Source organism: Trachypithecus francoisi, unplaced genomic scaffold (assembly GCF_009764315.1).
Source record: "Trachypithecus francoisi isolate TF-2019V2 unplaced genomic scaffold, Tfra_2.0 Contig00599, whole genome shotgun sequence".
NCBI lineage: Eukaryota > Metazoa > Chordata > Mammalia > Primates > Cercopithecidae > Trachypithecus > Trachypithecus francoisi.
The window spans coordinates 18,326-44,332 of NW_022680757.1; the positions used below are offsets into that span (position 1 = coordinate 18,326).

The window sequence follows — 26,007 nt, forward strand, 5'->3', positions numbered from 1 at the left end:
CAGCCTCTCCACACTTTTTAGGCAGAGGGGAGTAAGGGTTGCTTTAAGTTATCAGGGACTCCCATGTACCCAACCCATTTGTGTCAATTTCTTCCTTCAGAGTTCTTCAAATCAGTATCACCATTGTTAAAGGCCTCCCGCATGGTAATAATTGTGCTACAGGGTTTTATGAACAGGAAGTTTATGTTTGATTGAATTAACCCCCTTGCTGTGGCATAAGGGGGGCCATAAGTGTTTTCACCAATTATGAGGCGGGTTCACTGTGCAATGGCTACCAACATTTCTGAGTACAATGAGACCAAACACATTCATACATAAATTCCATGAAGTGAATGTATTACTTACAAACAGCAAACAGAAGTCTGGGATTCAATATGAACCGCTACCGCAAGATCAGGAAAGCTACCCAGAGCAGATGGATGGAGTTTTGACTGTAAATGCTTCACTTGCACTACAACTGAGGGACCCCAGAAAGGAACCCACCTTGGGTTTTCTCACACGATGTGGTTTGCTGGACACAAGCGTTAAAGGACATTCTCTTTCGAGCAGGGACTCTAACAGAGCCTGGGCTGTTCTGACCAATGTCACCTGATTATCAGGATATTGCATTCCCAGCATATCATACAGTTATCTTGAGAACTACCAGTAAGAAAGGGAGGAAAATGGCCCTGTACCCTTAAAACGAAAGGATCAGGATATTTGTTGTGACAGAGGCACAGACAGTAGCGACAGAGTGTTCTTGTGAGCCATCTACTAGTTCTCTTGACCGCAGCGTGGCACCTGACCTCTTTTCTCTTTCCTTTCAATGGAAACTGTTTCAGAATATTTTGAATATTTTGAGTTTCTACATCTAACGAGTTGAGGCACATGATCACTGGCAGTGTAGACTCTCTGCATGGTTACAGGAAAGAGTTCAGGAGCCCATCAAGCCACATTGGTGGAGACCACCTAATCCTCCAGAGAGTGCCACTCCATCTTCCTGGGGTTAGCTCCACATGCAGTAAGCCCATTATGTCTAAGGCCGGCAAGACTTGAGTCCGAAGATTCGACTTTTGGCATGCTGATAAGCAGCAGTGATAAGAAAATCTCACACACTGGCTACGTGTAACTTGTGTAATATTTCATTCATTTTTTTCCAAGCACAGCATTATAATTAATTTGCATCAGGCTTTCCAAATTAGAAAAGCTTCACCTATAGAATTTCTTTCCAGTGGGAGATTTCACATGACTTTTCAAGTGAATGTGAAAACTGAAAATATTCTTGCAGTTTCTAAACTATTAGAGTTTTAATCCTGTGTACGTTCTTGTATTTACAAGGTCCAGCCAGCTACAGTGTGCATTTTCATATGTGCTTGAGTGGGTATGAGAGAAATGAAACATTCCCACATTCTGGACATTCATAGGGTTTTTCTCAGGAATGAGCTGATGTCATCCAAAGGAACTAACACAACTGAAGGCCTTATCACAAATTTAAATTGAAAAGGCTTTTCTCCAGTCTGAGGCCTCCCAAATTTTGACAAACAGGAAAATCTGAAGGCTTGACCACATTTCCTACATTCTTAAGGTTTCTCTGCAGTGTGAGCTCTTTCATGTTTGAGGGAATGGGAAAGAGTAAATGTTTTACCACATTTCTTACATTCAAGGGGCTTTATTTATTTATTTATTTTTGAGATGGAGTCTCACTCTGTCGCCAGGCTGGAGTGCAGTGGCACAATCTCGGCTCACTGCAACCTCCGCCTCCTGGGTTCAAGTGATTCTCCTGCCTCAGCCTCCTGAGTAGCTGGGATTACAAACATATGCTATGTTACCTAAGGCCTAAGGCCCAACCTCTCCATGTTACCTAAGGCCCCGCCCTCTCTGCACAGCTCCCTCCCCATTGGCCAGGGGCGGGCCCTGGGCGCCCGGCTCCGCTGGGGGCGGGGCGGCGGGCGGCGGGCGGGGCCCTGTACACCTGCATGGTGTGTGTCCCGGCCTCAGCCCAGCGCCAGCTGCAGCTCCTTGATCCGAGCCTGATCCTGAGCTGGGAACACCGGCTGAAGCGGCGGCGGCGGCCGCGGCGGCGGCCCCGCCCAGGGGCTCCCTTGTTGAGGCTGCTGCGTCTCTGTCGGCTGCTCAGCTGCGCTCTAGTCGGCCCAGGCGCCGCGGCGAGGAGCTAGGGCTGGGAGGCGGCTGCCCGAGGTGAGACTGGGCGACGGGCGACGGGGTCTCCGGACTGGGCGGGGGTCTCTGCGCCGGGCGTGGCGGCTCCGAGCTGGGCTCCGCAGGGTCCGGGGTTGGGACCCCAGGTCCGTGCGCCTGGGCTTTGTCTCCGCCTCGGGTGGCACCGGGGGCTTCGCGTCTGCTGCGATACCCCGTGGGCCCGCGCGGGGGTCCCGGGCGCCCTGCGGGTGCGGGCCGGTCCCCACTGCTCCCCGGCTCCGCACGTCTGCCGCGGAGGGGACTGCATGGACCCGGGCGCTGGCTTCTGCCCGGTCCTCCGCGGCCTGGCTGGTCCCCGCGTGCGGCAGAGGGGACCCTGCATGGACCCACTCATGGAACGGGGTCCGGGTCACCGCGTGTGGAGACTCCGACGCCCTCCCCGCCCTCCCTCGCAGTGAGGCTGCTTCGCCAGACTCACCGAGGGGACTGCGCGGACCCTCAGACGAGGGAGTCCGTGACTCTGGGTGGGGGCTCTTTCCTGGCCCCGCATGATGGCTTCCTGAGTGTTTTGTCACTTATCTAGGTGGCTGCGTGGACCCGCGCGCGTGGGTCCTGGCTGCCCTGCTAGTGGGGCTATGCGCCGCCCCGTGACTCGTCTGGGTCGACCCCGCCTGGGACGCGCGTGTAGTGGGGGTCTGTGCGCGGGGTGCGCGGTTGCTGGGGGCGCACTGCCCCCGCCCCGTGATTTATCCTCTCACTTGCTGGGCGGGAGAAAGCGAAAGGCGCGGGCCCGGAGCTGTCGCGCAGCGGCCTCACCGACCTCTGCCGAGGCCGGCGGGTCCCGGGGGGCGAGGGGTTGTCACCGCGCGTCCCACCGCCGCACTTCCTGTTCTGGCCTTCGGCTGGGCTCTGATTGGTGGGAGCAGGGCCCTTCTGCCTGGCGCTTCTTGATTTGTTCCGTTAGTAATGGGAAGAAAAAAAAATCTGGAAAGCCAGATTGAACTTTGTAGCTCTCAGCGCCTGGAGAGTGGAAGAAACTCTCCCAAGAATTTGGCGGGCTGAAAATGCGTTTCAAGTAGGAGCATCCACACCCACGGAATGAGGCCAAGGCAGTTACAGTTAGAGGTCAGATTTATGAGGGGGAGCCAGGGTGAGGTCCATAGGTGGGGAGACTCTGACCTCAGCTTGATGGGGAGACCTGATGCTGCCCCTCAGACGCGTATTTCTCACCCACCAGAGAAAGTGGAATCACTCCTTGGTGAATGCTTTCATCAAACTTTTGAAAAACCTGTAATGTCCCAGGAAGCATAATCAAACTGAACAATTTTCCCCTTTTAAGAGTGTTAAACGTCCCGGAGACAAACAGCAGAAGGCTCAAGGAGTCCAAATACTCAACCTGAAGTTCTTTCTGAACAAGAGATGGTGTATAAGTAACAGGCATACGAGACAAAACTGAACCTATCACTGCAGCTGTGGCTCCTAGCCCTGTAGCATGTCATGCAGGGCCTTTTGCCTTCTCTTCCCTCCGCTGTCCCAGACCCGAAGGCTACAGTGCACCTCCAGTCATCAGCTCCTGCCGACCCATTGCTATGAACTCTGTTTCGGTGGCTCCCTTCTCTCTGAAGTTTTGCTTGTTCTGCTGAAGTCCTGGTCTTTAAGAGCTTATGATCTGCAGGGACAGATTGGCTTTGGGCAGTACATAGTTAACTGTAGCACAGCTTGAAAAATGCTCTGATAGAGGTGGGCAGGCAGTTTGTACATGCGGGTAAGTGCGAGGTCCTTTTTCAATACCATGAATCCAAGTATTCATGCTATTTAAAATCTGCAATTCTTTGATTCTCCAGAGGGTTTTAGATTAATTTTTTTTCTATTACTTCCTAGTGTTTGTTGCATAGTTCAGAGTACTTGATTAAAACTTACCAGGTCGGCTGGGTGCGGTGGCTCACGCCTGTAATCCGAGGACTTTGGGAGGTCTAGGCAGGCGGATCACTTGAGGTCAGGAGTTCGAGACCAACCTGGCCAACATGGTGAAACCCTGTCTCTACTAAAAATACAAAAATTAGTTGGGCGTGGTGGTGGGCGCCTGTAATCGCAGCTACTCAGGAGGCTGAGGCAGGAGAATAGCTTGAACCCAGGAGGCGGAGGTTGCAGTGAGTGAAATGGCTCCACTGCACTCCAGCCTGGGCCATAGAGTGAGACTTCCTCTCAAAACAAAAACGGAAACAGTGTACTGGGTCTACCTGCGGCTCTGGAATTTTCCTGGAAGGTCTTCTCTTCTGGGCTTCATTTTTCTCACTTTTGAGGATCGTAAACGACATAATTTCCAAGAATTGTTGCCCTACACCTTTAATTCTTTCAAGCAAATATAGCAGAGAAAAATTCTCTTCCTCACAATGGTGTAAGGAAGTCTCTCACAGAAGGGGACACTTGGGTATGGAGAAGACACACGGTTTATATATATATGTGTGTGTGTGTATATATATATATATATATATATTTTGGAGTCGGAGTTTTGCTCTGTTGTCCAGGCTGGAGCACACTGGCAGGATCTCCCCTCACTGCAAGCTCCGCCTCCTGGGTTCACTCCATTCTCCTACCTCAGCCTTCCAAGCAGCTGGGACTATAGGCGCCTGCCACCACGCCCGGCTAATTTTTTGTATTTTTAGTAGAAACAGGATTTCACTGTGCTAGCCAGGATGGTCTCCATCTCCTGACTTCGTGATCTGCCCGCCTCGACCTTCCAGAGTGCTGGGGATTACAGGTGTGAGCCACTGTGCCTGGCCGACAGAGGATATATTTTTGAGCTCTACATTTCAGAGTTCTTTTCTCTAGCCCTGGCCTGAGTCCCAAACAGGGAACTTAATTCACTCTATCACTGAAGTATACTCTTGCTTTGATGCCATTGCTATGTTGTCCTAGAGATTTGCTGTGGCTGCCAGGAGTGTTTCATAGTTTAGAACTGATGCAACCTCTCTTTTGTCAGTTTATGAGTCTATAAACCATCTTGTTTCCTTTAGTGTTATCTCCCTGGAACTGGAAGGTCAGAGATGAAGTTTTCTTAGATTCTAAGTCTCAGTCTTTGGTATCTACTTTTGTCTGTCTCCCATGTCACCTGCTGTTTTTTTCCCCACCTGTTTTTCATTTTAATATTTTTATTAGATAGGTGTCTATTATTGCAGGCTACCTCAAAACATTTTTGCATGTTGACAGGATATAAGTATGAATAATATGTAAAAGATAACTTATTCTAGTTCTTTTGAGCAGAGGATTTGGTTTCGATATGTGGCCCTATTAAAGCTTTTGTTAAGTCCAAGTATTTCAGTTCCCTCACCTGTAAAATGGAGTTAGTTGTTAGTAATACCTGTTCTGCCTAACTCAGGAGACTGTTCTGAGGATGAAATGAAATCATGAATGTAATGGAATTTTGTAAATTTTAAATGAAATATTGTATTACCTAAGATTTTTTTTTTTAAACGCCGTATGAAGAATGGAATGAATCTGGGTTTTCCTTTGAAATCCCAAATGTTCAATGTACAGTTTTAATGTGTCTGTTGGGGAGCTTCATTAGGATTGTTTTCTATCTTTAATTGGCCAGTATTGTTTTATATTTTAGCATTTTTGGGGACCATCAAAATTTGTGTTTCAGTTATCATTAATATTTTACAAAGTTATAGAATGTGCCTGATTTAGTCTTTAACAATCTCTTCAATTATTTACATTCCCATGTAAAAAATGAAGTAATGAAGGTCCATGTAAATAATATTCCCATGCTTTAATGAAGCATAATTTCTTGACATTGCAGTTTCTAAGTGCCCTGTCTTGAGGTTGGGAAAGCTAAAGGACAGTTAAAGGGCAGTCAGAGGTCAAGGTCAGCAAAGCATCACCTTTGACATTTGAAATCCAGCAGCAGGTATCACAGTGAACCCCATGCCAGCATCCAGGAAGTTTCTCTGCCCTGCCTCTCCTCCAGCCACCTCAGAATCTGTGTCTGCAGTGTTGGTCCTGCTTTCCTGTCTCTCCTCTGCCTTTCCTTTCTCTTCACCAACTTCTACCGAGTGCCTCTGATGTCCCAGACAGTGGCAGTGGGAGTACAAAGGCTAATAAACCCGGCCCTGGTCCTCAGAGAACTTATACTTTCTGTGCAGATATTAAGTTATACTGTCATATATAGTGTTGACAAACATTGATACAGATTTCCCGTGAAGTGCAGAAGCACCATCGTAGAAGCAGAGATGCAGAGGCAGCACTGATGACTCACACATGGAGAGCTGGACTTCTTGGTCTAGTGGGAGAAACTGACCTGGACATCATTTCAGTGCAGCGGAGTGAGTGCTGGGATGGGCTCCCTCGGGGCATCTGGGGCTGGGTTTGTCTGGTGTTTAGTCTCTCCTGCCTGGTCCTTAGAGTTTATCAGTAAGATGAGCATTGGGAGGTTTCTAAGTGAAAGGAAAGGCAATCACTTACCTGAAACGTGAAATTTGTAGGTGTTCTGGGCCATTTGTAATTCACTGAATCTGTTTTGTCAGAGCAAGTCTATCATCTCTTTTGGATGGAGTGTGACCAGCCCTGCCTTGCGATGTAAGGAAATCGGGAAACGCTTGTCAGGTGACAACACCGTGCCAGACACTCTTCTAGGTGTTTCCACGTAAATCACTGTATTCATTTCTGTTGCTGCTTTACCACATTTCCATATATTTTGTGGCTTAAAACAATTGAAATTGTATCATCTCACAGTTCTGTAGGGCAGAAGTCTGACGTGGGTGTCAGTGGGCAAAAATCACCATGTGGTCTCGGCTGCATTCCTCATTGGAGAATTGTTTCCAAGCACTTTTGGCCAAATCTACTTCCTTGTGGTTGCAGGACTGAGGTGTCTGTTCCCTTGCTGGCCATCTGTTGGGGGCTGCCCTCAGCTCCTGAGGCCTCTATCTGGTCTTTGCACGTGGTCCCATCAGCTCAGGACTAGCTGGGCCAGGGACCTGGTCAGGCTCTCCAGTTCCCCTGTGTGCATTTCTCTTCTTCCACTCGGAGAAACGTCTATGCCCTATTTTAAAATATATTTTTGAGATGGAGTCTCACACTGCTGGCCAGGCTGGAGTACAGTGGTGTGATCTCAGCTCGCTGTAACCTCTACCTCCCGGGTTCAAGTGACCCTCCTGCTTCAGCCTCCTGAGTGGCTGAGACTACAGGTGCCCGCCACGATGCCCGACTAATTTTTGTATTTTTAGTAGAGATGGGGTTTCACCATTTTAACCAGGGTAGTCTCCATCTCTTGATCTCGTGCTCCGCCTGCCTTAGCCTCTCAAAGTGCGGAGATTACAGGCGTGAGCCACCTCGCCTGCCCAGTTCTATGCTCTTACAGGCTCATGGGATTAGATTGGACCTCCCTGGATAGCCCAGGATACTTCTCCTAAGGCCTGTGGCAAACCCCTTTTGCTGCGTGACATAGTCACAGGTCTCGGGGGTTGGAATCTCCCACTACAGTTACCGATCCACTTACTACAGCAGCCTGGGAGGTGCTTTTCATTGCCTCTGGTTAACAGATACCATTTTTTCGTTGGTTTGTTTGTTTGTTTGTTGTTTGTTTGTTTGTTTTGAGATGGAGTCTCATTCTGTTGCCTGGGCTGGAGTGCAGTAGTACGATCTTGGCTCACTACAACTTCCACCTCCCGGGTTCAAGCTGTTCTCCTGCCTCAGCCTCCTGAGTAGCTGGGACTACAGGCACGTGCCACCAAGCCCGGCTAATTTTTGGATTTTTAGTACAGACGGGGTTTCAGCATGTTGACCAGACTGGTCACAAACTCCTGACCTAGTGATCCATCCACCTTGGCCTCCCAAAGTGATAGGATTACAGGCATGAGCCACCGCACCCAGCCATGAAGATCCTTCTTAAATGAAAAAACCGTTCCTCTGACTTGATGTGAAGCTGTTGGTGAGACTGATAGCAGTGGAGACAGGTCCATCAGAAATGGAGCTAAACTTTGTGTTTTGGAGTATTTTGATGGCCTGCTCTGATTATGTAAGTTTTGCTAAGAAGTCATTAGAGTAATTCCTCTACTGGAAGAAACACCCATATGGGGAATTTGGGACCTTGCCTTTTCAAGTTTTACACAAAGGACTCTCCATGGGTGAAAAGTACATGATTCCAGGTCCATTTCTAGAATGGAAACAGCTGCATCAACCCAACAGCGATTCACATTCCTGAGTTTGAGAGAATCCGATTGTTTCAAGGCTGAAGCCAAAAGCCCAATAAACAATATTTGTACCTTTTTTCATACTTAGGAATTAGGTACATGCTGTGGTCAAGAAAATAACTGATGGTGGTCACCAAGTAGTTTAAAACCAAGCAGGACCTCATTTTATCATGTGTGTGTGTTTGGTTTTTTAAATGAAGTTTTTATTTTCCTGTGCAATAAATGACAAACTCTGACTTGAAATACATTTCCTTTAATACACCAGAATCTAGGGCCGGGCGCGGTCGCTCACACCTATAATCCCAGACTTTGGGAGGCCGAGGAGGGCAGATCATGAGGTCAGGATATTGAGACTAACCTGGCTATAGTGAAACCCTGCCTCTACTAAAAATACAAAAAATCAGCCGGGCATGGTGGCAGGCGCCTGTAGTCCCAGCTCCTCTGGAGGCTGAGGCAGGAGAATGGCGTGAACCCAGGAGACAGAGCTTGCAGTGAGCGGAGTTCACGCAGTGCACTCCAGCCTGGATGACAGGCAAGACTCTGTCTCAAAAAAAAAAAAAAGAAAAAATAAAGAAATCGGAATCTATAATCCTAAGGTTCTTAACCCAGCTCTCAGAAATTTATGATGTCCCCAAAATCCTGTGCAACAATTTTGTGTATATGCATCCATGTGTTTATGGGGAGACGATTTAGAGCTCTCCATACATTTTCTTTTTTTCTTTACTTTTTTTTTTTTTTTGAGACGGAGTCTCGCTCTGTCACCCAGGCTGGAGTGCTGTGGCCGGATCTCAGCTCACTGCAAGCTCCGCCTCTCGGGTTCACGCCATTCTCCTGCCTCAGCTTCCCGAGTAGTTGGGACTACAGGTGCCGCCACCTCACCCAGCTAGTTTTTTGTGGTTTTCAGTAGAGACGGGGTTTCACCTTGTTAGCCAGGATGGTCTCGATCTCCTGACCTCGTGATCCGCCCGTCTCGGCCTCCCAAAGTGCTGGGATTACAGGCTTGAGCCACTGCGCCCAGCCACTCTCCATACATTTTCAGAGTGGTTGGATTCCAAAAAAATTTAGAATACGCCACTTGGGCCTGGTGTGGTGGCTCACACCTGTAATCCCAGCACTTAGGGAGGCTGAGGCAGTAGGATCCACTGAGGTCAGGAGTTTAAGACCAGCAACATAGCGAGACCTCCGACTGTACCAAAAAAAAAAAAAAAAATGCTGGAGGTGGCGGTGCACCCCTGTGGTTCTAGCTACTCGGGAGGTTGATCACCTGATCCCAATAATTTGAGGCTGTAGTAAGTTAGAATTGCACCATGGCGCTCTAGCCTGGGCAAGAGATTGAAACCCTCTCTCAAACAAAAACAAAAAACCGTATCACTTAGTATACTATTGTTTTTGGTCAAGTATCAGATTTTGATTAAAAATTAAATACTCTTTTTTTTTTTTTTTTTTTTTGAGACGGAGTCTCGCTCTGTCACCCAGGCTGGAGTGCAGTGGCGTGGTCTCAGCTCACTGCAAGCTCTGCCTCCTGGGTTCACACCATTCTCCTGCCTCAGCCTCCTAAGTATTTGGGACTACAGGTGCCCGCCACCACGCCTGGCTAATATTTTGTATTTTTAGTAGAGATGGGGTTTCATCGTGTTAGCCAGGATGGTCTTGATCTCCTGACCTCGTGATCTGCCCACCTTGGCTTCCCAAAGTGCTAGGATTACAGGTAAATACTCATTTTTAGCAAAGTTGTACAGGCATACAGCTCTAAGAGTCAGAAATTAACAAGACTTAGGACAAAACCCAGAAGTCCCCTACCTTACCCAGTCCTGCAATTTTATGTAAACCAGATCGTGTCATTGTTCTACACAAAATCTCCTGTTAGCTTTAACTCTTACTCCTCCTTTGAGCATTATTCAATGTCTGATTCTTAGTGAAGCCTTCCCTAATAAATCCAACTGAAACTGCAATCTGCTCACCCACCCAGGCTGACTTTCCTCTTTCTCTTCAAATACTTACTACCTTGTCATATGTGGTGTATTTAATTTACTTTTCCAATTGTCTGTCTTTCGTTATAAAAATGAGAAGGTAAAATCTTTAGATCCGGACTTTTCTTTTTTTACTGTCACAATCTAGAACACTCAAAAGAGTAACTCACACAGTGAGTACTCAAAAACATTTGTTGAATAAATGGCTAAACTACTTTTATTGTGTCATTCAAATCCTCTGCCTTATTTATTATTTTATTCTTTTGCTGATTTCTGAAAATTCTGTGTTAAATGCTACCAGTGTGTTTCTAGAATTGGCAATGCCTCACTTTCTGCTTCTGCTTTATATATGTGGTAGCTTTTGTCTTACATGATTAAAGTTTAATGATTTATATTTTCTTATATTACCTTTTGTTAATACGGAATTTATGATGGAATTAAAGCCTGTTTGGAGTTTCATCAACATTTTAACATTAGCTTTCTTTCATCAGCACTTGCTGGCATATATATAATTTCTCCTATTTTTTTATCTTTAAAATTTTATCTTAGGTGAGTCTCTTAAAAATAAAATAAGGCCATATGTTGTTGTTTTTTCTTTTATATCTTTTCTTTAATAGTGTGATAATCAGTGAATTTTATTAAGAAAATTTAAATTTTCAATATGTAACTGATTTGTAATGGTTAATTTCTCAAGTACATATATTTTTGTAACATATTTTTTATGAATCACTAAGATGCTGTCATTTCCTCCTGGCCCCCAATCTCCCATGTTGAGTTCATCTGGGGTTGCTTTATTGCAGTTAATAATAATTTGTTTTTAATTTGTGTATAAATATTTATAATTTTTCATTACATGATGATATTGCATACATATAAATGATATATGTTATGAATACATTATTTATACTTCCAAATTATTAAACATATATTTTAGTGGCTTCTATAATCTTACTATGTTTAAAATATTATATTTGATGACATTATTTTCTTTGGCTGTGGTATATGCTTTCAGTGCTAATTCTTTCAGAGAGAGCCGATGGGTTTTAGATTTCTTGTATTAAATTTCTTACTCTTTACAAGTTCTGAACTTTCAGTATGTCTTTAAAATTAACTGTTGCTATGTTCTGTTCACATTTCACATAATGGATTGACTGGTTTCAAAATAATTTTCCTTAAATCTCTGTGAATATTGCAGCATCATCTTTCAACATGTAATTTTGTTAATGAAATGTCAACATAGTTTTCCTTCTTTTGTTTTCTAGATATGGTCTTGCTCTGAAAGTTTTTAGTATTTTCATGTCCTGTTACACAGCATGAAGCTTTGGATTCAAATCCTTGCTCTACTACTTACCTACTACTTACCAGTACCTTTATTAAAAATATATTAGCCCTCTTAGATTAATCCTTGATATCTTCTAACTTTTTAGCACATTTTAAAAATTGCTATCTGTAATTCCCTTGTCTTGGTATTTTAATTTTCTGTTTGAGTTTTATTTATTTGATTTCATTTTCAGCCTTATGTCGATTATTTTTAATTTAGGCAATGTTTATCAATTTGTCTATAATTCTTTCTGATTGCTTCATTTTCTTAATCCTTATAGTTGTTTCTGGTTTCAATCATCTCTCAAATTTCTCATAACTAGCATGTATATTTTATTAAAATCTCCTTTATTCCCTGGATTTCCTTTTAGCATCTTTTCCAGGCACCTTGACTGATTTCTTTATTTTTATCTTTAATATTCTTTGTTTTCTTCAAGTAGCTTATGATTCTTAGTGATTGATTTGAGTTTATGAGTTTAAGTAGAAGGGATATGAGTTTAAGTAGAAGGGATAATCAAACACTATGTGTAAAAAGTTAAGAACTGTTTTGTTAAGTTCACTCAGGGTCTATTAGTGTGAGGCTTGCAGCAAACTTTAGGACAGTCTCTAGGAGCTAAAATAAGGAATAATTTCTTCCGACACTTAAAATATAAGTAAATTTCTTCCATGAATGAAATGACTTCTCTCCTACCTCCCCACTCCATTTCTCAACCTGTCCAGACTTTCCTGAAGCTCTCTCCTTCTTTCTAATTATTCTGTGTGTTAAGAAAACCTGACCCCAAGCAAGTAGTTCATATTATTTATGGTACAGCTTTTGGTTTTTAGATTGCCATTGGGTATTAGGGGTTGTAGACAGAAAGTAGGTGGACTCATTTGATCAGCTGGTTAGGATTTTTGTCTTTAATTAATTACTATGATAGCTACTTACTACTCTCTCTCACGCTTTGTGGATCTCCACTCTTCATTTGTCATATTGGGGTTATAGTTTTTCTGTTCTTATTTATCTGATATTAATTACTTTATACCTTTTCTACATTTTTCAAACATTTTGGAATTCCTGTTTCTTTCCATAAAATTGGAAATTAATCCGGTGTGGTATGCATAAACATACACACTTGTGTAATGTGTGTAAAATATGCACACATGTGCAGAGTAGTCCTAAGCGATCACACAGAAGAGGACAAGTCAAGTGTCTATGCTCAGACTATCTAATTAGTCCATCTTTACTACGTTTCAGAATTTTATTTTGTGTACCAGGATATTTGTGATTAGTAATTGAACAGCCAGAATGTTCCTTTATACAATGAAACAAGGAGTTTTCTATTGTATTAAAAAATTAAAAATATAATTGTCACATGTACTCTGTCATCAGTGAAATACCATGAGAATATCTAGGTCTTTTAAAAGCTTGGATGTTCAAACCGCTCCTCTGCAGCAAGAATTTCCCAGCCTTGGCAACCTGTCCTGATTCAACTCTAAGTAGAAATATGTGACAAATATTCTTTTAATTTTTTTTTTTTTTTGAGAGAGACAGGGTTTCACTCTGTTGCCCAGCCTGGAGTGTCGTGGTATGATCACAGCTCACTGCACCTTTAATTCCTGAGCTGAAGTGATCCTCACACCTCAGCATTTGAGTAGCTAGAACTACAGACATATACCACCAAACCCAGATGATTTTTTAAAATTATTTTTTTAGAGATGGGGGTCTCACAGGCTCCATGACAACTATTCCCTTAAGACTTTCACATTCTCCTTTCTACATCAAAAATGAAAAACAAAACAAAACAAAAAGTATACCACCTCCAGTCACTTTCAAAAATTCTAAAGAGTACATCTACCTGTACTCTTTAGAGTTGTCTGTGTGTTAGAGCCTCTTGAAGAGGCAATGTTACAATCTTTACTAAGTTATACAAAGCTCCTGTTATCCCTCCATTAATGTGAGCAATACTTACAGAGCACCTACTATGTGAAGGATACCATCCTCAGCATTGAGATACATGTGTAAAGAGAAGAAAAGAAATCAATATTTCTTCCTTTATTAACTTACATTCTAAAGAGTATCTCAAGTATTTTCTCCCCTCATTCACAGTAGAACTAAAGCTAATGCTAAAGGGCCTAATGTTTTATTTATTTATTTTTTTTTTCCTTTTTTTTTTTTTTATTTTTTTATTATACTTTAAGTTCTAGGGTACATGTGCATGACGTTTATATCATGTATAACTCCCCAATGCAATCCCTCCCTCCTCCCCCCTCCCCATGATAGGCCCCAGTGTGTGATGTTCCCCTTCCCGAGTCCAAGTGATCTCATTGTTCAGTTCCCACCTATGAGTGAGAACATGCGGTGTTTGGTTTTCTCTTCTTGTGATAGTTTGCTAAGAATGATGGTTTCCAGCTGCATCCATGTCCCTACAAAGGACGCAAACTCATCCTTTTTGATGGCTGCATAGTATTCCATGGTGTATATGTGCCACATTTTCTTAATCCAGTCTGTCACAGATGGACATTTGGGTTGATTCCAAGTCTTTGCTATTGTGAATAGTGCCGCAATAAACAAACGTGTGCATGTGTCTTTGTAGTAGAGTAATTTATAATCCTTTGGGTATATACCCAGTAGTGGGATGGCTGGGTCATATGGTACATCTAGTTCTAGATCCTTGAGGAATCGCCATACTGTTTTCCATAATGGTTGAACTAGTTTACAATCCCACCAACAGTGTAAAAGTGTTCCTATTTCTCCACATCCTCTCCAACACCTGTTGTTTCCTGACTTCTTAATGATTGCCATTCTAACTGGTGTGAGATGGTATCTCATTGTGGTTTTGATTTGCATTTCTCTGATGGCCAGTCATGATGAGCATTTTTTCATGTGTCTGTTGGCTGTATGGATGTCTTCTTTTGAGAAATGTCGGTTCATATCCTTTCCCCACTTTTTGATGGGGTTGTTTGCTTTTTTCTTGTATATTTGTTTGAGTTCTTGGTAGATTCTGGATATTAGCCCTTTGTCAGATGAGTAGGTTGCAAAAATTTTTTCCCATTCTGTAGGTTGCCTGTTCACTCTGATGGTAGTTTCTTTGGCTGTGCAAAAGCTCTTTAGTTTAATTAGATCCCATTTGTCAATTTTTGCTTTTGCTGCCGTTGCTTTTGGTGTTTTAGACATGAAGTCCTTGCCCATGCTTATGTCCTGAATGGTACTACCTAGATTTTCTTCTAGGGTTTTTGGTATTAGGTCTAACATTTAAGTCTCTAATCCATCTTGAATTATTTTCGTATAAGGGGTAAGGAAAGGATCCAGTTTCAGCTTTCTACTTATGGCTAGCCAATTTTCCCAGCACCATTTATTAAATAGGGAATCCTTTCCCCATTTCTTGTTTCTCTCAGGTTTGTCAAAGATCAGATGGCTGTAGATGTGTGGTATTATTTCTGAGGACTCTGTTCTGTTCCATTGGTCTATATCTCTGTTGTGGTACCAGTACCATGCTGTTTTGGTTACTGTAGCCTTGTAGTATAGTTTGAAGTCAGGTAGCGTGACGCCTCCAGCTTTGTCCTTTTGACTTAGGATTGTCTTGGCAATGCGGGCTCTTTTTTGGTTCCATATGAACTTTAAAGCCGTTTTTTCCAATTCTGTGAAGAAAGTCATTGGTAGCTTGATGGGGATGGCATTGAATCTATAAATCACCTTGGGCAGTATGGCCATTTTCACGATATTGATTCTTCCTATCCATGAGCATGGTATGTTCTTCCATTTGTTTGTGTCCTCTTTGATTTCACTGAGCAGTGGTTTGTAGTTCTCCTTGAAGAGGTCCTTTACATCCCTTGTAAGCTGGATTCCTAGGTATTTGATTCTCTTTGAAGCAATTGTGAATGGAAGTTCATTCCTGATTTGGCTCTCTGCTTGTCTGTTACTGGTGTATAAGAATGCTTGTGATTTTTGCACATTAATTTTGTATCCTGAGACTTTGCTGAAGTTGCTTATCAGCTTAAGCAGATTTTGGGCTGAGACAATGGGGTTTTCTAAATATACAATCATGTCATCTGCAAACAGGGACAATTTGACTTCTTCTTTTCCTAACTGGATACCCTTGATTTCTTTCTCTTGCCTGATTGCCCTAGCCAGAACTTCCAACACTATGTTGAATAGGAGTGGTGAGAGAGGGCATCCCTGTCTTGTGCCAGTTTTCAAAGGGAATTTTTCCAGTTTTTGCCCATTCAGTATGATATTAGCTGTGGGTTTGTCATAAATAGCTCTTATTATTTTGAGGTACGTTCCATCAATACCAAATTTATTGAGCGTTTTTAGCATAAAGGGCTGTTGAATTTTGTCAAAAGCCTTTTCTGCATCTATTGAGATAATCATGTGGTTCTTGTCTTTGTTCTGTTTATATGCTGGATTACGTTTATTGATTTGCGAATGTTGAACCAGCCTTGCATCCCAGGGATGAAGCCCACTTGATCATGGTGGATAAGCTTTTTGATGTGCTGCTGAATCCGGTTTGCCAGTATTTTATTGAGGATTTTTGCATCGATGTTCATCAGGGATATTGGTCTAAAATTCTCTCTTTTTGTTGTGTCTCTGCCAGGCTTTGGTATCAGGATGATGTTGGCCTCATAAAAAGAGTTAGGGAGGATTCCCTCTTTTTCTATTGATTGAAATAGTTTCAGAAGGAATGGTACCAGCTCCACCTTGTACCTCTGGTAGAATACAGCTGTGAATCCATCTGGTCCTGGACTTTTTTTGGTGGGTAGGCTATTAATTGTTGCCTCAATTTCAGAGCCTGCTATTGGTCTATTCAGGGATTCAACTTCTTCCTGGTTTAGTCTTGGGAGAGTGTAAGTGTCCAGGAAATTATCCATTTCTTCTAGATTTTCTAGTTGATTTGCGTAGAGGTGTTTATAGTATTCTCTGATGGTAGTTTGTATTTCTGTGGGGTCGGTGGTGATATCCCCTTTATCATTTTTTATTGCGTCTATTTGATTCCTCTCTCTTTTCTTCTTTATTAGTCTAGCTAGCGGTCTGTCAATTTTGTTGATCTTTTCAAAAAACCAACTCCTGGATTCATTGATTTTTTGGAGGGTTTTTTGTGTCTCTATCTCCTTCAGTTCTGCTCTGATCTTAGTTATTTCTTGCCTTCTGCTAGCTTTTGAATGTGTTTGCTCTTGCCTCTCTAGTTCTTTTAATTGTGATGTTAGAGTGTCAATTTTAGATCTCTCCTGCTTTCTCTTGTGGGCATTTAGTGCTATAAATTTCCCTCTACACACTGCTTTAAATGTGTCCCAGAGATTCTGGTATGTTGTATCTTTGTTCTCATTGGTTTCAAAGAACATCTTTATTTCTGCTTTCATTTCGTTATGTACCCAGTAGTCATTCAGGAGCAGGTTGTTCAGTTTCCATGTAGTTGAGCGGTTTGGACTGAGTTTCTTAGTCCTGAGTTCTAGTTTGATTGCACTGTGGTCTGAGAGACAGTTTGTTATAATTTCTGTTCTTGTACATTTGCTGAGGAGTGCTTTACTTCCAATTATGTGGTCAATTTTGGAATAAGTGCGATGTGGTGCTGAGAAGAATGTATATTCTGTTGATTTGGGGTGGAGAGTTCTATAGATGTCTATTAGGTCCGCTTGGTGCAGAGATGAGTTCAATTCCTGGATATCCTTGTTAACTTTCTGTCTCGTTGATCTGTCTAATGTTGACAGTGGAGTGTTGAAGTCTCCCATTATTATTGTATGGGAGTCTAAGTCTCTTTGTAGGTCTCTAAGGACTTGCTTTATGAATCTGGGTGCTCCTGTATTGGGTGCATATATATTTAGGAGAGTTAGCTCTTCCTGTTGAATTGATCCCTTTACCATGATGTAATGGCCTTCTTTGTCTCTTTTGATCTTTGATGGTTTAAAGTCTGTTTTATCAGAGACTAGGATTGCAACCCCTGCTTTTTTTTGTTCTCCATTTGCTTGGTAGATCTTCCTCCATCCCTTTATTTTGAGCCTATGTATGTCTCTGCATGTGAGATGGGTCTCCTGAATACAGCAGACTGATGGGTCTTGACTCTTGATCCAGTTTGCCAGTCTGTGTCTTTTAATTGGAGCATTTAGTCCATTGACATTTAAGGTTAATATTGTTATGTGTGAACTTGATCCTGTCATTATGATATTAACTGGTTATTTTGCTCGTTAGTTGATGCAGTTTCTTCCTAGCCTCGATGGTCTTTACATTTTGGCTTGTTTTTGCAATGGCTGGTACCGCTTGTTCCTTTCCATGTTTAGGGCTTCCTTCAGGGTCTCTTGTAAGGCAGGCCTGGTGGTGACAAAATCTCTAAGCATTTGCTTATCTGTAAAGGATTTTATTTCTCCTTCACTGATGAAGCTTAGTTTGGCTGGATATGAAATTCTGGGTTGAAAATTCTTTTCTTTAAGAACGTTGAGGCCGGGCGCGGTGGCTCAAGCCTGTAATCCCAGCACTTTGGGAGGCCGAGACGGGCGGATCACGAGGTCAGGAGATCGAGACCATCTTGGCTAACACGGTGAAACCCCGTCTCTACTAAAAATACAAAAACTAGCCGGGCGAGATGGCGGGCGCCTGTAGTCCCAGCTACTGGGGAGGCTGAGGCAGAAGAATGGCGTAAACCCGGGAGGCGGAGCTTGCAGTGAGCTGAGATCCGGCCACTGCACTCCAGCCTGGGCGACAGAGCGAGACTCCGCCTCAAAAAAAAAAAAAAAAAAGAACGTTGAATATTGGCCCCCACTCTCTTCTGGCTTGTAGAGTTTCTGCCGAGAGGTCTGCTGTTATTCTGATGGGCTTCCCTTTGTGGGTAACCCGACCTTTCTCTCTGGCTGCCCTTAAGATTTTTTCCTTCATTTCAACTTTGGTGAATCTGGCAATTATGTGTCTTGGAGTTGCTCTTCTGGAGGAGTATCTTTGTGGCGTTCTCTGTATTTCCTGAATTTGAATGTTGGCCTGCCCTACTAGGTTGGGGAAGTTCTCCTGGATGATATCCTGAAGAGTGTTTTCCAACTTGGTTCCATTTTCCCCCTCACTTTCAGGCACCCCAATCAGACGTAGATTTGGTCTTTTTACATAATCCCATACTTCTTGCAGGCTTTGTTCATTTCTTTTTCTTCTTTTTTCTTTTGGTTCTCTTCTCGCTTCATTTCATTCATTTGATCCTCAATCGCTGATACTCTTTCTTCCAGTTGATCGAGTCGGTTACTGAAGCTTGTGCATTTGTCACGTATTTCTCGTGTCATGGTTTTCATCTCTGTCATTTCGTTTATGATCTTCTCTGCATTAATTAATCTAGCTGTCAATTCTTCCACTTTTTTTTCAAGATTTTTAGTTTCTTTGCGCTGGGTACGTAATTCCTCCTTTAGCTCTGAGAGGTTTGATGGAGTGAAGCCTTCTTCTCTCATCTCGTCAAAGTCATTCTCTGACCAGCTTTGATCCGTTGCTGGCGATGGGCTGCGCTCCTTTGCAGGGGGAGATGCGCTCTTATTTTTTGAATTTCCAGCTTTTCTGCCCTGCTTCTTCCCCATCTTTGTGGTTTTATCTGTCTCTGGACTTTGATGATGGTGACGTACAGATGGGGTTTTGGTATAGGTGTCCTTCCTGTTTGATAGTTTTCCGTCTGACAGTCAGAAGGACTGTCTGTTGGTCTGTTGGAGATTGCTTGAGGTCCACTCCAGACCCTGTTTGCCTGGGTATCAGCAGCAGAGGTTGCCGAAGAGAATATTGCTGAACAGCGAGTGTACCTGTCTGATTCTTTCTTTGGAAGTTTCCTCTCAGGGGTGACGCCACCCTGTGAGGTGTGGGGTGTCAGACTGCCCCTAGTGGGGGATGTCTCCCAGCTAGGCTACTCAGGGGTCAGGGACCCACCTGAGCAGGCAGTCTGTCCGTTCTCGGATCTCAACCTCCGCGTTAGGAGATCCACGGCTCTCCCCAAAGCTGTCAGACAGAGTCGTTCGCGTCTGCACCGCCCCCGCTCTTTCCCCTAATGGGCTGCAGCTGTGCGCTGTCCGCAGAGGTAGAGTCTACAGAGACAGGCAGGCTTCCTTGAGCTGCTGTGAGCTCCACCCAGTTCGAGCTTCCCAGCGGCTTTGTTTACCTACTTAAGCCTCAGCAATGGCGGGCGCCCCTCCCCCAGCCTCGCTGCTGCCTTGCGGATAGATCGCAGCAGACGGCTGTGTTAGCAGTGAGGGAGGCTCCGTGGGCGTGGGACCCTCCCGGCCAGGTGTGGGATATATTCTCCTGGTGTGCCTGTTTCCTTAAAGCGCAGTATTGGGGTGGGAGTTACCCGATTTTCCAGGTGTTGTGTGTCTCAGTTCCCCTGGCTAGGAAAAAGGGATTCCTTTCCCCCTTGCGCTTCCAGGTGAGGCGATGCCTCGCCCTGCTTCAGCTCAGGCTGGTCAGGCTGCAGCAGCTGACCAGTACCGATTGTCCGGCACTCCCTAGAGAGATGACCCCAGTACCTCAGTTGAAAACGCAGAAATCACCGGTCTTCTGTGTCGCTCGCGCTGGGAGTTGGAGACTGGAGCTGCTCCTATTCGGCCATCTTCGGGCCTAATGTTTTAAAAACTGCTAATTTAAGTCATTTGCAGCAAATTCAATAACTATAAAATACATTGGAAATAATATAGAATAATAATTACAGATCTCCTATATTGATACTTGATGGTATCAGCAGTTAATAAGTTATAAAATGGTTAAAGTTTCTACTTTTATATTAAGCATTTAACGTAGTTTGTCTAGAAATTTTTGATGGTTTCTCTTATTTTTCCAAATTAGACTAGTAACACAGCAATTCAAAAAATATTTGATTTTAAGGTATGCCAATCATTCTTAAATAAGATTCTAGTTCAGAAAAAGGGCTTTTTCAGATGAAGGCTGGGTCAACAATCTGCCAGAGTTTCTAGTTCAGAAATGAAAATGTCAGTCACTCATAATGTTTCAAAGTATCTGGACACTTGACACTGCATAGATAGACAAATCTATGGGTGAGGGAGCTGAATTTTTATGTTATTTCTGTTGTTCCATCAGCATATACCGAGATAATGCAGTCCCAGAGGCACTCGCTCAGTTCAGATTAGTTTCAACAAGGTTCAAGAAATTAAGAATAGTTTAAGCCACCATATCAAGATATTCCAAGATATGTCAGCCTATTCTGATGCAACTCCATGGACATTATAGGACAGTTATTCCTTTAACTCTTTATCATTCTTCCTTAACCTCCATGTAAAAAGAAATCCAACTAATTCATGCTACTTTTATAAATTAAGATGTATTGTCATCTTAGAGCAAAGTAATTTTTCCCTCCTCTGATACCATACCACAATGAGCTGAATGCCTTCAAAGCAGTTATATACAAATCAGCCTAAACTTGAATCAGAAAAATTTCCCTGATATTCTCATTTAAACCTAAGAATAAATTATATACATAAATCATATGGTTTTATGTACGACATATATATTCATATATATGTCACATATATAATCTTATATATTTAATATATCTGTATAATGTTACAGTGGTATGAGAAATATGAGGTAGTCAGCATCAGTTATATTGCAAATAGCTATTGCTATCCTTGACATAGTCCCAATTTTATAAATTTTACTAAAAATAATTCACTTTTTAATCGCTGTGGTTATCAAGCATGATTTTATCAAATTCTTACATGAGGCTCAAATTGAAGATACAGAAGTTCTGATAAATACAGCAGCACTTGCCACATATAAGCTACCTTTAGGCCACTGATCTTATTTTACTTCATGTTATGTCTGTTCATAGAGCACTGCCATCCGATACAGCATCATTGTCTCTAAGACTTGTTTCTACTTTTATACTCTCTAATGAACTCATCTGAGACAGTGGAGATGAGGCCACAGAGCAGACTAAGAAGATGCCCCAGAATACAGTGACTCTACTCATCGCCAAAACATATACAACAGAGAAAATTATCTCACAGGTCATCAAAAACATGGTAATCTGTTTCCTGGGGAAATTGAAACCTAACTAGAAACACTTACAACTTTGAAAATGCGAGTCTGTGATCTCTATCCTTGCTCTCCTACTCCTCACCATTTCTACCCCCATTAACATGGGAGTTGAAAAAGTTCAACACCTACGCATTAACACCGTGAAAGGATTTTGCTTTCTTCCTCATTCTTCCTGTTCTCCAGACATTATAGTAAGAAATTACTGTCTTAGAAAAGCTCTTGAATTTAATCTGCTATGAAAAGGTTTGATTACTTTTTTCTTTGCAATTTCTTCTGTTTATATGCCTTTGGGAGAGTTTAATAAATATTTCTTTCTTATTCTTTGCTTTAAATTGATCTCTGGGAAATATTTAGGAGGTTATATGTATTCTTCACAGTTTTTCACTTTGCTTCCCTAATGCAAAGTGACAATGGATTTTTAGCTGACTATTCAATTTATTAACAATTTTGAAAGTTTTCTTGCTGTTATATCCATTATTATTTTATTAGTTTAATTAAACTAAAACATTTATCCCGATTACACATTTCATTTACCTTCCTTAACACAAACAATTAATTAGAAAATAAAGTACAGAATACAATTTTTTTATATGGAACTTTTCAAATAAGTATCCCAATCAAGTAAATGTATACATTTATAGAGAATTGTCATAGTAAGGTTATACTTACTCTTATATCCCTAGCTAGTCATGCAACATGAGAAAAACCCCCAGACTTCCTGGTCCTTTAACCTTTTCATTGATAAATACAGAGGATGAGAGAAGATTATTCTGAAGCTTCCTCCACATGTATAATGACCTATTATTCTAAAGCATAGTCAGTGTAGCTTCTTAGACACGCATATTTTATTCTACATTTAGCTGGGTATTCTTTGACAATTTTTACAATAGCAAATAACCTTTTTTTATTTATCTATATGTGAGATTGACTTTTGCAATCTTGAAGACAGGACTTAAACGTAGAACCTAGAGTTGTAAAAAAGAAAATCACAAATTCTTCAGTTAGGGCACAGTGAATTCTACTTAGTTCCTGGCCTCATACACTTTACTGTAGATACAATAATGTACAATTATGATTGATTGAGAGTACACACTGAATCCTGGCTGAAAGTGTCTGATCCTTATAGGGCATCATTTTGTAGCTGATGTCTCAGCTATACCTTCTTTAGGTTATTCCAACATCATATGAAGTCATTTGCTTCCAGATAGTGCCAGAACATGATACAACTTTCTTGCTCTAGAGTAGGTCCATTGGTTATGTGGGATCCTGTGTAAGGGATCACATATTCTGTGAGCTCTAGGATAGTACTGCTGATTTAGGTCTTGTGGACAGGTAAGGGAAATTCATATCAAGAATATATTTGTATTATATTCCAGCCAGGCACAGTGGCCCATGTCTGTAATCCCAGCACTTTGGGAGGCTGAGGCAAGCAGATCGCTTGAGGCCAGGAGTTCCAGACCAGCCTGGGCAGCATAGTGAAATCCTATCTCTACTAAAAATGCTAACATTAGCCAGGGGTGGTGTTATACTCCTGTAATCTCAGATACTTGGGAGGCTGAGGCATGAGAATCACTTGGGCCCTGGAGACCCAGGTTTCAGTGAGTCGAGATCATGCCACTGCACTCCAGCCTGGGTGACAGAGTGAGACTCTCTCTCTCTCTCAAAAAAAAAAAAAAAGAGTATAATTGTATTCCACTTTAGATGATTGCTATCTTTTCTAGGATGAAATGGATTAATGTAGTCAACTTGCCAAGTGTGTATGTTCTCTTTAAAAGATGGTGACATATAGAGAACTTAGTATGTATCTGTTTCTTGTAGTGAGGGCAGCAGTAATAGATAAATCGGCTTTGGGAACAGGGAACCCTTGCTTTGGCATTTGTGAATAATCATCCTCTCAGCCAACGTAGCTACTTTGTAAATGACCCTACTGTATCAGCATAAATGTGGCCGACCAATGCAGAGGCGGGTTGTAGCATACCAACTGAGTCATTTTGTTTACTTGACTGATTGTAGCTTCAACTTTGATATATGCTCTCTGGTGGATATTAACATGTGATACAGATCTTCACACCTGATCATTCTCATAGGTCCATGCATATGTTTCTTCCACAGAAGTTTTTCAAGCCAATCATTCACTATCTCTTTCTAGTTCCATTCAGCAACCAGCCTGTGAATCCATATAAATTCTAACCTCAGGACTGGGGCCAACTGGCGTAATAGGAACAGTTTTTTGAAAGGTGTTTAGTTCTTTGCTTCCAATGTAACTAACTTGCTGTGGAACAATATATGTCTATATTGCAATTCTTCTTTAGGCCTTATTATAAAATTTACATGGTATCTTCTCCCAACACAGATATCTCTAAAACCCTGGGTCTCGCTGGATCATATCTCCTAAATGATAGAACCACCAGACAAATTAAGAGACCACATATAACACCTGGAATTCAGCACTCTTGGAGGATTTTCCCTCATCACTGTCTCTCTGTCATTTCTAAATAGGGCTATAGTACAACTGTCATCCATTTTCAATGTGCATCATCTGCTGAGTTTATTCATCCATGTACCAATATTTGACTTCTTCCTCCTCTGTCAAGGGACTCCCATGCGGCTATTTGTGTGATCTGAGGCAATAAGCCAGGAGAAAAGTGGTAGATAATGTGGGGGATCTAGGCTACTTCCTGTACAGACATTTTGTGTCCTATGCTTTTGTTTGGTAACGAATGCATTACTTACATCCTGCAACTGATTCCTGCTGGTCCAATTCAGCCTATGACTTGGCGTGTATGATAAAAGCCAGGTTATAGCAGTTCTTTCTACATAGGTAGTTTATGTCCCATCATCAGGCAATCTGTCTGTACAAGTATGAATTTGTATACTAGGAACAGTTTTTTGAAAGATGTTTAGTTCTCTTTTTCCAATGTAACTTGCTTCAGAACAGTAGAGGTCTATATTGTGATTCTCTACTAGGTCATATATCCCAAATGACAGGACCTCTTAGATCTTAATCTGGGGTTGCTGCAAAGCCTATGCTTACTCTTGGCCTCATTCAAAGCTGAGTACGATATGTCATCAAATGTATGAGTTCAGCAGGATTCCTAAGTGCAGAATATGCTTCCTCAGGAACCCAAAGGAGGCCTACAATGTGCCATGCTTTCTTCTTAGTAGTGAGAGGTACTAGACGGAATCATTTGTTTTTAGCTTGAAGGGAACACCGTATACTATTACCTGTCTCCACAATTCGATGTGAGTCCTCCAGCTTTCTCTCTGGCCTGGTTTTGACAGCAATAAACAACTTGGCTTGTATCCTTTCAGGAACGTGCCTTCCCCACTGCTATCATGTAGTGTAGTTCGGTAACTGTATCTCCTACCATCAGCTGTGAACTTTAGAGAACACATACCCAGGGCTTCTCAGTGATGCGGGTGCCTCTCGCATTAATATGCTCCTTATTGTTTTTGTAAAGAAGGCGTCCACCAGGAACACAGTCATCTTCTGAGTATCCCAATATAACATACTATATCTACTTTATTGTATCCAATGCTCAGAACCTTTTGATGCCTTACTTCACTCTGTATCACAGTAGTCCAAATACTTCTATTTTATACTGTAATCCACTGGCTTTTCCAAGTTTCCATTAACCATATGAGCACTGGTTGGTGCAATACCCAAGGTCTTTTCCAGAGTATTAAATTGTATGAACTGGAAGAGGAATCTCACGTGAATAAACTTACCTTTATCCAACTTCACATTTCACTGCCCCCCTGCCCTGATTTAACACTCTTGACATTTATTTCCATACATAACACTCCCAGTTCTTGCTTGTACAAGTTGGCTAGTTCTGCAAGTCATTCAGTGTGCAGCTTTTTTCTTTCATTTAAGGCCTAGAACTTCTCCAACTCCATTATCTTGTGAAACAGCCTTACTTAATGTTGTTGTAACCAGAAGGTAGTTAGAGGAAGATTAAAACAGTCTCTACCTTTAAGCACAGGGGGTAGACCTAGCTTTCAACAGGGAGAAGTGGACCATTTCTGCAGGCCATAGAAATTGAAGATTTGAAATGTGTTACCCAGATATTCCTAACTTCATGTTTTGGAGGCTCTTTCCTTCCCAGTCAGCCTTGACATTGAGGTAGCAGACCTTCCTAAGAGACTCAGTCTCTTAGGTAGAGACTAAGAGTTCAAAATTTGCTGCCATTCTGATTACAGCTTTGAACTGAGCTTTTTCTGCCCTCCCAGTCCAGGAAGTGAGTCTCATTCTGTACTGCCAAGAAATACTTGTGATTTTTCCAAGTAATGTTTAATTGCTGATTATCACTCTCAGCATCTTATTAATACAATTAATAAATCCTATTAATTATTAAATATAAATTAAATATGTGTGCTCACATAATGAAAACAACAAATTATA

The 26,007-nt window shown here is 42.2% G+C and overlaps 1 long non-coding RNA gene and 1 pseudogene across 1 annotated transcript in view; one reads left to right on the forward strand and one right to left on the reverse strand.

Annotated features, from left to right (window-relative positions):
• Window positions 1–1,840: 1,840 nt before the first annotated feature.
• LOC117086868 lies at window positions 1,841–2,776 on the reverse strand (annotated as a pseudogene).
• Window positions 2,777–6,097: 3,321 nt separating this feature from the next.
• The window catches only part of LOC117086890, a 52,314-nt gene continuing 32,404 nt past the window's right edge, over window positions 6,098–26,007 (forward strand). Inside the window, exon 1 of the long non-coding RNA XR_004438612.1 lies at window positions 6,098–6,464. This is a non-coding gene — a long non-coding RNA (uncharacterized LOC117086890). The remainder of the gene's footprint in view (window positions 6,465–26,007) is intronic.